Source organism: Camellia sinensis, chromosome 1, assembly GCF_055761805.1.
Source record: "Camellia sinensis isolate YWXY chromosome 1, ASM5576180v1, whole genome shotgun sequence".
Taxonomy (NCBI): Eukaryota; Viridiplantae; Streptophyta; class Magnoliopsida; order Ericales; family Theaceae; genus Camellia; species Camellia sinensis.
This window is the reverse complement of record NC_138961.1, coordinates 179,247,969-179,263,722: the sequence shown is the minus strand read 5'-3', so window position 1 is coordinate 179,263,722 and position 15,754 is coordinate 179,247,969.

Below are 15,754 nucleotides of genomic sequence, written 5' to 3'. Positions count from 1 at the left end.
TCTCGGCCTTGGTGATGAACACCTCGGCCTAGATAATGACATCTCGGCCAACATGTCAGGGTGAGGGTGGGGGTCAACCTAGGTGGTTCCAAGATGGTCCTAGGTGTAAGAAGTCCAAAGGTGTAACCTAGGCTTAAGATGACCTCGGCTAAACTCACATCAAGCAAGGAACAAAACATGCAAGTAACACTTAAATGAAACTAATCAAAATCTGCAAAGATGCAAGCTTAATCAATACAAGGATCATGCAAAAATGTACGTAAGCATGACTAGGATAAAGTGAGGGTTGCTACAATTTCTCTCTCTCTCTTCATGTTTTGTGCTTGGTAGTTAGTTTTCTCTACACCTTTGCACACTAACCCTTAATCAAACTTGACCACCTTGGAGCTGAGGTCCCTTGGAGCCTAGTTTGAGCTTTTGGAAGGAGGTTTGAGCGTGAAATTGAGGTTGTTTTGTGCTGTGCTTTAAGAGGTATAAGACTCACCTTATAAACTTTGTTTTGATTGCTTATTTTGCCATATTTTTGTATTGTTTTTGAACTGGTTCTCAACTACAAAAAACTCTATTTTTTGAGGGTTAACATGATGGTTTGAGGCTATTTTGTGCCAAAATGTGATCCACCTTCTTGTTGCTTAATTGTGTAAGCTTTTGTACCATCTTTTAGCATATTCACATAAAAAATTTTGGACCTTTAAACCACTGAAATTTAGAGTTATTTCAATGGTAAGAACTTTGTTTTGAAGTCCAAAATTAGAGGGGCTAGCCTCCCCTCCTTGTGTCTTGTTTGCAAGCCTAAATAGCTTAACATGTGAGCATGTTTTTCTAACACTTTGTACCTTAATCTCAACATATTTTTGCTACTGTTTTGACTGGTTTCAGCTCTATTTTGAGTTGGCTTGGTCCTTTGAGGCTTGTATTGTGTGGTTATAGCGTAAAAAGGCTTCACTAGTTTAATGTTTTAGGCTTTTTAACATGAATTGCATGAGTTGCTTGCATGTTTTAATGTCATTTTGCACTCCATTTCAGCATTGAAATCTCTGCAATCTCCCTCTATTTTTCACTTTTTCATTTATTTTTAAAGTGGCCTTGAACCCCTTGTTGGCTTGAGTGTGAAATTGAGACCCTCATGCCTAATCGTTTAATTCCTTCGGGAGTTCATTACCAGCAGCATGAGGCCTCTTTCATGCTCAAGTTACTTGTGGTTTAAGCCTTCTTTCCATTAGTGGACACTCACCTTTAGGACTAATCAATTAAAGAATGGATTGATAAGCTAGAATGTGTAAACAAAATGAACAAAGTAAAAGAGGCAAGATTAAGCATCTTTGTGTTGCATTGCATGTGTTCAGATCGGACGTTAATTTGAACACAAGAAAAATGGGACGTTTCATACTCAAAGTGATGAAACGTGTCACTTTTCTTGGTCACCATCACCCTTGATCATGCATGATAGGGTTGTGGTTTTGTCGAGTCTTGTTTTGCATTCATTAACTTGTGCAAGCTTGGCTCCTTAGCCATCATGCATTGAAAATGCTTGGTTGATGGTTTGAGGGCTGAGAATTACACTCCTTTGAACTTGTGTAATGATAAGGAGAGTAGCAATGCACACAAACCATGAGAATACACTATTTTGCCTCTATTTTCTCTCTGTTGCAACAAAAAAAAAAGTTCAGGGCAGGGGTGGCCGACCAGCCAGAAATAGTGGCCGACGGCCACTAGCAGTAGCCGACCGGCCAATTGTGGTAGCCGACGGCCACCTTTGGTAGCCGACCGGCCACCAATAAAAAATTGCACAAGTGTGCTCCTGAGTTGAAGCAGAGGCATTCTGGGAGTTGGCACAATTTTCAGTGATCAAACGAGTGCAAATAGAGGGATCCGATGGCAAGGCAATGGTATTTTCTGGTGATGCAACCGAGCATGCATGTGTCCCTCGCCCTCGAGGCTATTTAATTATTTTAGTTAGCTTAGAATAGCTAGTTAATTCAAATGCTGTAATTATTTAGTTAATTAATTTGTTTTGTAATTAATTAGCTTAATTCGGTTTGTAATATTTAGCTAGCTTAGAATAGTTAGTTAATTTATTTCAATTGTTGTAATAATTAGCTAGAATAGTTAATTAGTTTTGGTTTGTAATAGTTAGCTTAATTAGCGTAGCTAGTTAGCTTATTCATTCAGACCCTCCTTCGCGAGGGCATAATGTTGTAATAAGTGTATGTGTGTGTATATGTCTTCCTACCTCACGTCTTTCTCCCTTTTATTTAATCTCTTTTGATGGATAGATTAGGGATCATATTTTGATTAGCATACCTTATGTTTGCATGCTTGCATCCATACATTTGTATTACATGCACCGAGGCTTGGCGCATCATTCAAACTGCATTGCAATTTCAATAACTTCTTTGAATACGTGTTTCAGAGCATGCTATCAAAGTGTTGCAAATGCCATATTAGTAGCCAAGCCTATTTAGTTGCATTATTGCATGTGTTGCATTAGGCGTCTTGTATAGTTAGGATCATGCATCTTTCTAACTAGTTTTTGTTTTGGCTTGGAGTACTCTGTGAGTTTTATGCTTTAGCATACTTGCATGAGTGTGATTGCCATATTGTTATGATTAGCATGCTTGCATGAGGCTATGTGCTTAGATGCTAAATTGCTTGAATGCCTGTGGATGAAGGCTTGTTATTTGAATTAGAACGATTCAACAAATGTAAGTTTTAAGCCCACTTTGTTGTGGCAAATCATGTTTTAAGCCCATCTTGTTTGATGGCAAATCCGCGCTTCAAGTCCACTTGAGGGTGGCAACTTCAAACCATTTTCGCAAACAAACATGAGTTGAATTATTCCAAGTCTTGCAATTTTAGTCTATACTTGCTTGTGTACGTCACATAGTAATTTTAGCTAATAATCGGAACAAGAACACATAATGTTTATAAAATATCATATCATGATTAGTAGAGGCCGATCCTTTGATCGGGCGAGCGGGGGTGCTCATTCCATGACCTTCCCCTCTCGTACCTAAGTTCTCGAGTCGAGGTAACTTTGGTGATGACGGACACGTGGCCTTTGGCACAAGTCAGGGTTTCCTAAATTTTTTCAAAAATAAAATATTTAGATAACGACTCTGTAATCTGGCAAAGCAGTCCAATTTTGACATTATTTGATTTAAAATCGATTTTCTAAAAAAGTTTGCTGGATTTGGACTCTTTGGTGTTTATCGGTTTCACATTACACTTTGTGAGACTAGATTCAGAGCCGCGGGAGTCCGAACTGTGAGGCCTTCTTTTCAAACCCTTTCTGAAAGGTGGGGCGCAGAAAAAGGCGAGCCCACAGTTTTCGGCGACTCTGCTGGGGATTTAGAGAACTTGGCTCGAACTCATGATATGTTGTTTTATCTACATGTATGTGTTTCTTTGCATTGTATTTTGCATCAGTTCGCCTAAGTCACAGTGTTTGCCAGCTGCTATTCTTGAACGGTGTGCCGAAGGCTTGCTTGGAAAAGCATGCCATAAGGCTGACTAGTTACGGGGTCTACCACGATGGGCACACAAGCCTTGGATCTGGGCTACCGCTGTACCGTTTAATCCTCATTTCATTTCTCAGTGTTAGGTGTGAGAGGTATATTAGGTAGTCTTGCTGAGGTACCCTTTTGACAATCGGCCTAGTTGCATATCGGAAGCCATAGAGACTGTTTCAAACTAGGACATGTTGTTCACCCGAATGCAGGATTTTATGAAACCACTTGTTTGCGTAGTGAATCCCTAGTTGCTGACAAAATTTGGACATGGTAACCCTACCCCACCATAGGGGTGTTTTGGCTCTCACTTGCTTGATAGTACTTTTAGAGTGAAACTCTATAGGAATGTATGTATCAGTCACAAGTCTGGGTATCAGTTTGAGGGTATCAGTTTTGAGGCAAAAATTTGGGGCAGAAATTAGTGTTTGAGTACGGTCATCTAGCTTAAGATTACAACTGTGTGTTGTTTCTGTTTAGGCCTATTTGGTAGAGCTTATAAGCTGCTTATTTCAACTTTTAGTTTAATTTAAGCTAAAATATTGTGTTTGATGCAGCTTATGTTAACCAGCTTATAGCTTAAATCAAGTTATTTTTTAACTTATCTCAAAAGCTGGTCAGAGAGTGCTTAAATTTTTTACTTAAGCGCACAGCTGGTGTGGAGGCTAAAATTACTTAAATGCCCTCGTCAATACCCAAATATTAATATTAATTAAAAAAATAAAAAATTGTATATTTCTAAAGAAAAAGAAAAAAATCAATATTAATTGGTATTAATTATTAATAAATTCATATTGTATATTTTTATATTAATTAAAAAATAAAAAATTGTATATTTCTGAAGAAAAAGAAAAAAAATAATATTAATTAAAAAAATCAATATTAATTGGTATTAATTATTAATAAATTAATATTGTATACTTTTGTAATGAATTAATTATTAATTGATACTAATTAATAACAATTGTTGATTATTAAAATTAATTGATACTAATAAAAATTAAATATTAATATTAATTTATACTAATTAATAATTTTAGTATTAATTGAGACTAATTAAGCCATTAATTGATACTAATTAATAATTTTAGTATTAATTGATACTAATTAATTTATAATGAAAAATAATTGTGACAGTAATACTTCCATTACATTTTTAGCAAATGTATTAATTTTTATATTAATTGATACTAATTAATATTAATTATATTAACTTTTATTAATGAAATATTTTTTTTTTAAATTCAAACTGAAAAAAGTGACAAAATAATCATTTTTATATCATATAAGGGCAAAAAGGACAATTATACAGTAAAAAAGTTATTTTACAACTTATTAACCAAACACTACTCTGCTACTTAAATCCATAATCCCACAGTTGTACCAAACAGGTTAACAGCTTATGTTCACAGCTATAAGCCATAATCTGTTAAGTTATAATCCATAATTACTTTTCCACAACTCTACCAAACGGGGCCTTGAGCCGAGCTGCTGTGCGTCTTCTGATTTTTGTTTCTTTTGCTATTTTTTATTTTTACAAGGTAGTGTTTCACAATTGCTTCAGACAAGGCAGTTACCCCCAAAGCACTCTGGACTCAAGTAAGGCGACTTTACCGATCTGGGGATCTTGTAAGAGGACAACTAGTGTTTGCTTCGCTACCCCCGATTACAAAATAGAGGAGAGTCAGGCATAACTTACCAGTTCAGCAGTTACTTTCCTTCAGCGAAGTCCAATTTTCTGCTTTCACCTCGGAAAGAGAGTACACATCAGTTCTAACAGATCAGCACCCCTTAGACAGCATGGAAGAAATGCTACACCAACTTCAACAGACTATCGAGAATATGCAGCTCGACGCTGCCCACCAAGTGGAAGTCACCGCTCGCCAAGCGGAAATTACAGCCCAGCAGGCTGAGTTGATTGCTAGGCTATAGCAATAACAGCCGCAATCGGCAACACCCTCTGCATCATATCCACCTCCTGCAAACATTCCAGTACCCAGAGTTCCTGCTCCCACAGCCAATGTCCAGGAAAATACGGACATCCCCGTGGATCCGATTCCACTCCAGACTTCCAAAGCACCAGTCTACCTAACAGAGGCGCCCTTTGAGTTCGAGGTTGACCCTACTGCACTGAAAGTGAGCAAGCTTGAGAAGCTTTTCAAACGAGCTCAAGGTGTCAATTCGATCCTGGATATAGAGGACGGCTATACTGATGTGGCGGTGACATTGCCAGGCAGGTTTAAAATGCTACATATAGACTGCTTTGATGGCTCGGGTGATCTTATGGTCCAGTTGCGACTATTTTCAGACATCTTACGGCCGATGGGCCTATCTAGACTGTAGAATCCCTCTTCGGCCGGACCCTATCGGGTATTGCGGCCGTTTGGTATGCTAAGCTGGAAGACTCTGTGAAGAGGAGCTGGGAAGAGATGGCTAAGGCCTTTATCGCCCAATATTCCTATAACACTCAAATCGAAGTCACAACTCGTGATCTCGAAAAAACTCGTCAAGAGTCGAAGAAGGACTTCTCCGATTTTGTCACTCGCCAAGGCCTCCATGATGACCACCCAGCCAGCTGAAAAGGACTAGATAAGAATGGTCGTCCGTAATCTGTAACCAACACTGCTACAGAAAATGATAGTCATACCTCTGCCTACTTTTGCTGACCTCCATGAAATAGGGGTGCAGATAGAGGACGCAATGAAGCAAGGTCTGATAGACCACGAGAAAGAGCACCCTAAGAAGGCTTTCACATGCAGTTCCATTGCGGCTACAAGTAGTAGTGCAGCTGCAAGGCCCTCTGATGTTGGTATGGTCACCACCACACCGAAAACTACCAATCCCTTTGCCGGTACATCCGAAACCACCTCACAACCCGCAAAACACCAACCCCGAGGCCAAAGAGTCTTTACCGCTTTATACATGTCCTTATCTGCAACACTGAGAGTCCTGACCAAAAAAGGGCACCTGAAGCTGCTAGAGCCTCGTCCTTTACCTGACCCTCTTCCCCCAAAACGTAACCCAGCCAAGTACTGTGCCTTCCACCAACAGCATGGTCATGACACCAACCTATGCTTCAGATTGTGTCATGAGATTTAGGATCTCATTGACAACAAAGTGATAGCGCCTCCTCAAAAGCCTAACGTCACTATAAACCCCCTTCCACCACATAACCAGGTCCCCCCGCCTCAACAAGTAAACCTTATTTAAATAGTGGCCATTCCTTAAGACCCTAGTAGATACATCACCCCCTCCCACCTACCCAACCTAGCATTGTTCATCCCAAAAAGCACAGACTTGTGCATGATGAGCGCGCCCATATCCCAACCCAACCCTATGGTGGTGACTGTGGAAGAGGAAGGTAGGAAAACCTTGGTGCAGGATGGGAATGTCAGTTCAGAACCTGAAGGATCTGTGGACTTAGCAAAAGAGGAATACAGCCCTTGCCGCTACATTGTAAAAACCAATCAGGCCAAACCAGAGGTGGAGTTGCCGACAGGACAGGAGGTTAATGTGGTTCGAAAGGATGGACCAAGCTAGGGACTGGATGACTTACCCGATCTCGAGGAGGACATCAGTAACCTGCAGTTCTTCGATGAATAAGATCTAGGGAGTGCACAGATTGACTGGTTTGATATGAACAGATCAGCGGATAATTTAGGATGGCTCAGTGATGAACCTGATGTGGATGAGGGGTCTCAACCAAAGCTGGAACAACCAGAAGTAAGAACTGCTATAGCGGCCAGAACGGTCGATGACAAGGGAAAGTTGCCGGAGAACATCGGTACTAAAAATTTTGCTTAGGAATTGAGTAGTGTTTGTACAGCTTATACAGAGCAGGAGGCCGCGCTGAAGCAGTTTGAACAAGAAAGAGTTGGGAATAGTCAAAAAACTGGGAAAGCCAAAAGCCTTGCGGGGACTGATTGTGATATGGATTTGGGAATACTTACAGCAAAACCGGACAGTTGCTTGTCAGTTGCCGGAGGAACATGGTGGAAAGATGATGATTTGTATCTTGGTATTCTGAGGAAGTGGATCACATGACTAGGAGGGGGCGGCACTTCAAGCCCTCACACCTGGACAAACCAGAAGCATCTGGAAAGGATAAGGAAGCTGAGAAACAGAAGGAGAAACTGTTAGAAGAAAAAGCTGTACTAAAGCAGCTAAGGAAGATTCAGGCGGACATATCCATCTGGGGGTTGCTTATGGCTTCGCGCGTGCACTGGCAAAGCTGTATTGTCTGCAATGTATAAGGCTAAGCTATCTATCGACACAACTCCAGAATAGTTAGTGGGACTGGTCTTCCCGAGAGGCACTTCGCTGACTTTGACCTTCACCAATAAGGAATTACCGCCTGAGGGCTCTAAGCATAACAAACCACTATACATCTTAGTTTAATGCAGAAAGAAGTGGGTGCCTGTTGCATTGGTTAATACTGGGTCTGTAATTAATGTTTGTCTGTTGCGCACGGCCTATGCTATTGGCTTGAAGCCGACAGATTTTGTACCTACGGCCCAGGTGATCCAGGCTTATGACAATACGAGCCAAGAAGTGATGGGAACAGTTCAAATCAGAACATAGGTTGGCCTGGCGCAACAGGGCATTGAGTTTCACGTCCTGGATGTTCCAGCTACCTTTAACTTGTTACTTGGACGACCCTGGCTGCACCAAGTAAAAGATGTTTCTTCCACCTTACATCAGATGTTGAAGTACCCTCTTGGAAAAGGGGTAGCCATTATTTTTCGGAACTCTTCCATACATCCTCCACTGGAGGTCACTACACCAGTACTAGAGATTGTGCAAGGCGACAAGGATGTATTCTTGTCAAGGTTTACCTTGACTGAGGCCCAGGTGGTGTAAAACATCTTAGCTATTGATGAGGGGTTGTATGTTAGTGCTCAATCAGTCTACCTTATGAACAAGCTACAGTATGTACCCGGGATGGGATTAGAAAAGAGCGACTGGAAGGACATTACCGTACTGGCGGAAGTGTCATATAACCCTTATGCCTTTGGTTTAGGTTACACGCCTACCAAAGAGGATTGGGTGAGAAAAGGGAACGAAATGGCAAGAAGAGCCAAAGCTAAGCAAAGTGAAAAGCCCTACGAGCTTGTACACAGACCTATTCAAGGAACCCTGAACGGCCGCTTTGTCTGTGAGGAGGAAGATTTCCCATTTTGTGGCTTTCCTGAGCCATGATTGAACTCTGAGAAGCAACGCTTGCCCGGCTTAGAGATTTTCTTCAACCTACAGTTGCAAGAGGATGAAGCTTCAGAGGAACAGACTGACTTGCCTGCTGAGGTAGAATATAGTACAGAGGATGAGTCCAATGGCAGTGAACTTAAGATAGGAGTAGCGCTAGCTTGTCTCCTTTCAGATCCTCAGATCAAACCGGAGAGCTTGGGAGATAACTTCACCGTTTCTATGATTGGAGATCAGTTAGGTGTGGACCCTTCTGGTGGTATTTTGGATGCATCTATCGCACCCTCTCTCATTTGGCAGCTAAATGAGGGTTTTTTGTCCAGCAGTTCTGAATCAGGTAGTGAACCAGAATCTGATTCCACTGAGTCTGTGGAGTCAGAATCAGATTCTAATTCTTCTGAGTCGGAGTCTGGTCTTCCTGGGGTTAATAACCTGGATGCTGTTATTTTGTCCAGGTCATCCTTTTCCTTTTCTTTTGAGTCAGTTGCAACTGAGGAATTGGATGAGCTGGAAGCTTTCAATGAGAATGGTACCACTGCTGTTTCTGAGTACTTTTCTGTGCCACTTGTGTATTGCATTGATCATGACTTTCAAAATTTTGATAAAAACGACGAGGAAGGAATTCCTCTAGTTTTGAAACATTTGATTGATCAAGAGGAGGAGAGGTTTGTAAAACCCCTTGTTGATGAAATCACTATAATTAATGTGGGTACTGAGAAGGATCCATGTCTAGTCCAGATCGGGTCCACGTTGTCTTCGGAGGAACACGAGTGTTTAGTCACTTTATTAAAAGTTTTCAAAGATATTTTCACGTGGTCCTACGAAGACATGCCTGGAATTGATCCTGAGATTGTACAGCACCGGATCCCTCTCGACCCCGAGGCCCGAACCGTCAAGCAGAAGCTTCGGAGAATATGCCTGGATTGGGCTTTGAAGATCAAGGAAGTGGTCACCAAGTAGATAGACGCAGGGTTTTTGCTAGTATTTGAGTATCCTACTTGGTTGGCCAACATTGTTCCAGTGTCAGAGAAAGATGGCAGAATTCGGGTGTATGTGGATTTTAGAGATCTGAACAAACCTAGTCCGAAGGACGACGTTCCTTTACCACACATTGACGAATTGGTGGAATTCACCGCAGGCCATGCGTTGCTCTCCTTTATGGATGGGTTTTCCGAGTATAACCAGATCTTGATGGCACCCGAGGATAAAGAGAAGATTGCTTTCACTACGCCATGGGGAACCTACTGCTACAGAGTGATGCCATTCGATCTGAAAAATACTGGGGCTACTTATCAACGAGCTGCAACCACTATCTTGCATGATATGATCCACAAAGAGGTTGAGGTGTACGTGGACGACATGATTGTCAAGTCCAAGGAAAGAGAAGGCCACTACACCGCCTTGAAGGAATTTTTCCAACGGATTAGAGAATATCGGTTGAGGCTCAATCCACAGAAGTGCACATTTGGCATTATAGTAGGGAAAATGTTGGGGTTCCTGATCACACAAAGGGGCATTGAGATTGATCCTTCCAAAATCAAGGACATCCTAGAAATGCCACCACCAAGGATTGAAAAGGAGGTGCGTGGCTTTCTAGGTAAAGTGCAATTCATAAGATGGTTTATTGCAAAATTAACCTTGACTTGTGAACCACTATTTGGTCTCTTGAAGAAAGGAAAAAAATTCCAGTGGAATGACCGATGCCAGGTTGCTTTTTAGCAGATCAAGCAGTATCTTCAGAACCCGCTCGTGTTGTCACCGCCAGAGCCGAGAAAGCCATTGATTTTGTATCTGTCAGTAATCGACACGACAATGAGCTACATGCTTGTGCAGGAATCTGAGGATAGAGTGGAGAAAGCCATCTATTGCCTAAGCAAGAAGATGTTGGAATATGAGATCAGTTACACCTCGTTGGAGAAGGCTTGCTTAGCCTTGGTATGGGCTGCCAGGAAGTTAAGGCACTACCTGTTAGCTCACTCCGTAATTCTGGTTTCGAGATTAGATCCCATCAAATATCTCTTTGAGAAACCAGCACTTACAGGTAGGCTAGCCCGTTGGTTGCTTCTTCTCTCCGAATTTGATTTGAAGTATGTCACGCACAAGTCAGTTAAGGGGAGAGCGGTAGCGGAGTTCTTAGTAGATCATCCTATGGAAGGGGATGAAACGGTAGAATACTGATTCCCAGACGAGGTCATTCTGAAGGTCGAAGAAGAGATTTGGACCATGTACTTTGACGGAGCGTCTAACCAATATGGTTATGGGATAGGGTTGCTGCTAATAGCACCCGACAATTCCCATATACCTTTAGCCTTCAAACTCTGGTTCAAGGTATCGAACAATGAAGCAGAATACGAGGCATGTATCGCTGGCTTGGAAGCTACCCTAGAACTAGGGGAAAAAGGTTGGACGTCATTGGGGACTCGAACCTGGTTGTGTCTCAAGCGAAAGGAGATTAGCAGGTTAAAGAAGAAATGATGAAAATCTACCACCAAACCCTGGATGTTCTGATTTCTAGGTTTGAGAAACTAACCTTCACACATTTTTTAAGAGAGAACAATAGGTTCGCTGACGCTTTATCAACTCTATCTTTCATGATAGACATCCTTTTGGGAGTCCGAATGCGTCTAATCATTATTGAACAGAGGTATGTGCCGGCCTACGAGTTGATCGCCACAATAGATGAAGTACAGTATCAGAACCCCTGGTATCATGACATCTAGAACTTCTTGGAAAAGAAGGCTTATCTACTAGGGGAAAATGCCAAAGATAAAAGGGCAATACGGCGCATGGCTGCTTAGTTTATCATCTGCGGGGGTAAATTGTACAAACGAGGCCATCTGGAGATGCATAAGCTGTGTTGAAGTAGAAGAGTCGAACTGCCTAATGGAGGCCATCCACGGAGGAAAGTGTGGATCGCACATGAGCGGAGTAATGCTAACCTGGAAGATTCTCGGGCAGGGCTATTACTGGTCAACCATAGAGGAGGATTGCATCGGTTTTGTTCAGCGATGCCACAAATGTCAGATTTATGCAAATCGCATGAACATCCCGCCGTCGAAGCTATACAGCATGACTTCACCATGGCCATTTTCAGTCTGGGGAATTGATGTTATTGGGGCAGTTACACCAAAAGGTTCAAATGGGCATGAGTATATTCTGGTGGCAATAGACTATTTTACAAAGTGGGTCGAGACCTAATCCTATGCAGTGTTGAAAGCATCGCATGTAGCCAAGTTCATCAGGAATAACATTATTTGTCGTTATAGGGTCCCGAATGAGATCATTTCAGACAATGGTTCCCACTTTAAGAAAGAAGTGATCGACTTGTTGGAGAAGTACAGCGTGGCTTTTCATAAGTCATCTACATATCGACCGCAAACCAACGGAGCTGTTGAGGCCACCAACAAGAACATCAAGCACAGTCTACAGGAGATGGTGGAGACTTATAGGGACTGGCCAGACAAACTGACATTTGCTCTCTGGGGCTATAGAACATCAATTCGGACATCTACTAGGGTAACTCCGTATTCTCTGGTTTATGGGATGAAAGTCATTCTACCGATTGAAGTTGAGGTTCCGTCACTGCGAGTTATAGCTGAGTGCCAGATAGCGGAAGCAGATTGGTAGTAGAACAGGTTCGAGGAACTAATGTTGTTCAACGAGAGGAGGCTGAAAGCACTATACCATGTTCAAGGTTATCAATGCAGAATTGCTAGGGCTTTCAACGAGAAAGTTAAGTCTAGGAATCTGAAAGAAGGGGATTTGGTTCTCAAAGACAACCGAGCTCCCATCCATGACCCTAGGGGCAAGTTCAAACCTAATTGGACTGATCCTTACATCATCAAATCTATTTGATCGAGTAGAGCTATCATTTTTATGGACTTAGATGGTCTTGAATTCTCCCAACCAATCAACATGGACAAGTTGAAGAAATATTAATCCTGAGAGGCTCGCTAGGCCGAAAACCTAAAATGGCGACCTAAGCAAAAGTTAGAGCACAAAAAAATTAGAAATAAGAAAAACTGAGCTCGCAAGGTTGAAAACCCAGGAAGGGCAGCCTTGGCAAAAGTTAAAGCGCAAAAGGAAAGTGTTTATACCTGGGTGAACCCGAACCGAACTACGTAAGGCTTGATTCTCATCTTCGGGATACGTAGGCAACTTCATTCTGAAGCCCAACCATAAACACTTCAAAATCAATTGTCATGTCCATGAGATTGTTCTGGTCATCTTTGTCTTCTCTGTATCCAAGAGTTCAGTTGTGATCTTCACTATGAGAGCTGGTTACAGTGCAGTGCAGTGCTATTCAGACAATGAGCAACTTTTCGTTTGCTGGATTCGAGGTTGTACATCTCGAGGATAGATTCCATGTGTGTCAAGTTGTGATCCTTATCGAAAATGGTTTTGAAAAGTTTCAATAAAAGTTGATTTTGTTCAAATTAATCTTTTTACAACTTAAACCATTTTTGGCCCAGAAGGAAAATTTTCAGTGCCCACAACTTCAATTCATTGATTTCAATACAAAGTTCTCTAACTCTTGATACAAATCAAAGTTGCTTTTTATTACATTCAAAAGGAAAACTTGAAAGTACAGATCAAAGTAATAAACTTGGGGCATAGATGAGTCAGGTGTTCCTACGTCCCCTCCCAGAACTTGTGGAAGCTTCAAATGCTAAAGTAGGCCCGGTTTGCTCATCATCTTCAAGCCAAACTATGCATTCGCCAGAAAGGGCGCAACTGAAATTGGGAGCGAGAGCCAGAAGTTCTCTTGTCCTCCATATAGTGGGATATCGAGCTAGTTGTGAGCCTCGGATTGGAAATGAAGCCGGGTACTCTACCCCTTTTTCTGGGCAAATTTGGTCGTTTCCGAATTGACGCCTGAACCAAAATGGAAAATAGAATACACAGTGTGTCAAGCCAATCAAATAAATGCCAGGGTGTCGAGACATGCTGTAGCTTATCTCGGGCAGATCAAACCAAGGGCAACACCAAGCAATGTCAGCAGCAGACCTGTTGCACATATAATGGCACCACCACCCCTTGTTTGAGAAATCAACTAGCCGTTGGTGAAAGAAATACCCTCGTGCTCAATATACAGGGCAAGAGTCCACTACTTTCGACTTGTCCATAAGCCATATCTGAGGAGGGATAAAAAATAAGAGAGGTGTATGTAGAGAGAAAAAGTGAGAAATGGTTTTGAGAGAAAAACAGAGCCTGAGGGCCGAGTGAGATGAGAAACACATGCGAGAAGGGTGGGAAACAGTACCTGCAAGAGTAGTGGACTTCCTGCAAATTTGGTTGTCTCCCACCTATGGAAGGCATCCAAGCCCATCAAAGTCTCAGCTAGTGTCAAGCCAATGTAGCTCTTGCCTTCTTTCAAGCCTTGGGCCACTTCGATCAGTCAAATGCTAGACCCTTCGGAACCAAGGGCAAGTAGGAAATGAGCCAACATACACAAGTAAAGGGCATGTTGCTGAAAACCTTGCCAGAGACGGTCGCCGCGGTTGCCGGCATTAGAAAATCGGTGAATCAAACTCGGAATATCCTGCTCTCTGTTGTGAACCAAAGATCGGGCATCGTGTAGAGTGAGCCCACACATCCTTTCTAAAGCTTGGATGTGGCCAAAACGGGACTAGGGCAAGATTTCCTCGTTACGTCGGGATTCCATCAAAGCTTGGAACTCTTCAATTGTTGGGCACATCTCTTGCCCCCCGAAGTTAAACACATGTGTAACTGGGTTCCAACATCTAGCCGTGGCATGGAGGAACATAAAACAAAGTGGGTACGACTTAGCGGAAATAGTGCATGTCACGCCCCAAATTCGCCCCTAAAAGTTTGGGCATGACCTATTCAGAACCAGACACATAACCTGATATACAAAATATATGGGGCTTGAACGGAAGCATTTAACAACATAAATTAATGTAAATAAAAGAACTACATCCATTGAGCGACCATTATCAAGCCAGGATCACAAACAGAACATAAGGCAGATAAACATACAGTGACGTGCATCAGAGAATTTAGCTATGTACTTATATATATATATATATATACAGACCCAGCCCTCAAGATTGGGCGTATAACAAAACATTGAAAGGTAAAGGGATTATATACACTCCAACCTTAGACAGACAATCAGGGTACAAAACCAAAAGCTTAGCAAAACCCTATAAAATGAGCTGCCTTCATAAAAGTGCCTGGACCATCTGAGGTTGACAAAAGAGGAATGGATGTCATGGGTTAAGACTGACCTCCAAGTGGAGTGCCTACAGAAACAAACATAACATAAAGTGAGCCAAGCTCAGTGAATAGTAGTACGTAAACGATTTAACAATTAACTTGAATTACAATGTACATGTATCAGTCCAGAAAGCATATTGTTAACTTTATCTTGTAATTATTTCCAGAATGGCCTTAGGCCCAAACTTTAAACATAATGGCTTCAAGCCCTTTATCAGAGTGGCATTAAGCCCTTAAACAGAATGGCATTAAGCCCTTTTCATACATGTATGAACCCAAGAGGTGTCTCGCACGGATTCTAGAGGTGGCTCACACTGTAACACTTAGTTCCGTACAGCACTTTGTTTCATACCAGAAATACAGAATAGCCTTTGGCCTAACAGATCATACAGAATGGCCATAGGCCCAGATTGGCTTTAAGCCTAGTTCATAGATGTATGGATTCAAGAGGTGTCTCGCATTGCAGCACTTTGTTCCATACCAGAAATCATTAGGTCTTAAAGACCGATCCATGTCACGTCATAACATAGCGTAAATGGAACGGATAACAGAAACCAATTCATACATATTCTTAATTATGCTTGAATCATAAACAGAAATCAGAGTTCATACTTGATTATACATGGTATAAAGGAATCTCCGGTACTGGGAACTTGTAACATACTTGAACCACGGTATTATTATCCCCGGGCAACGGTATTATTACCCCCGAGTAAGGGCCTTGTGCTAAGGATGCCATGAATATTTTACATATATAGACAATCACTCATTGATTCAAAACGTAACATATTAGAAAATAGAGC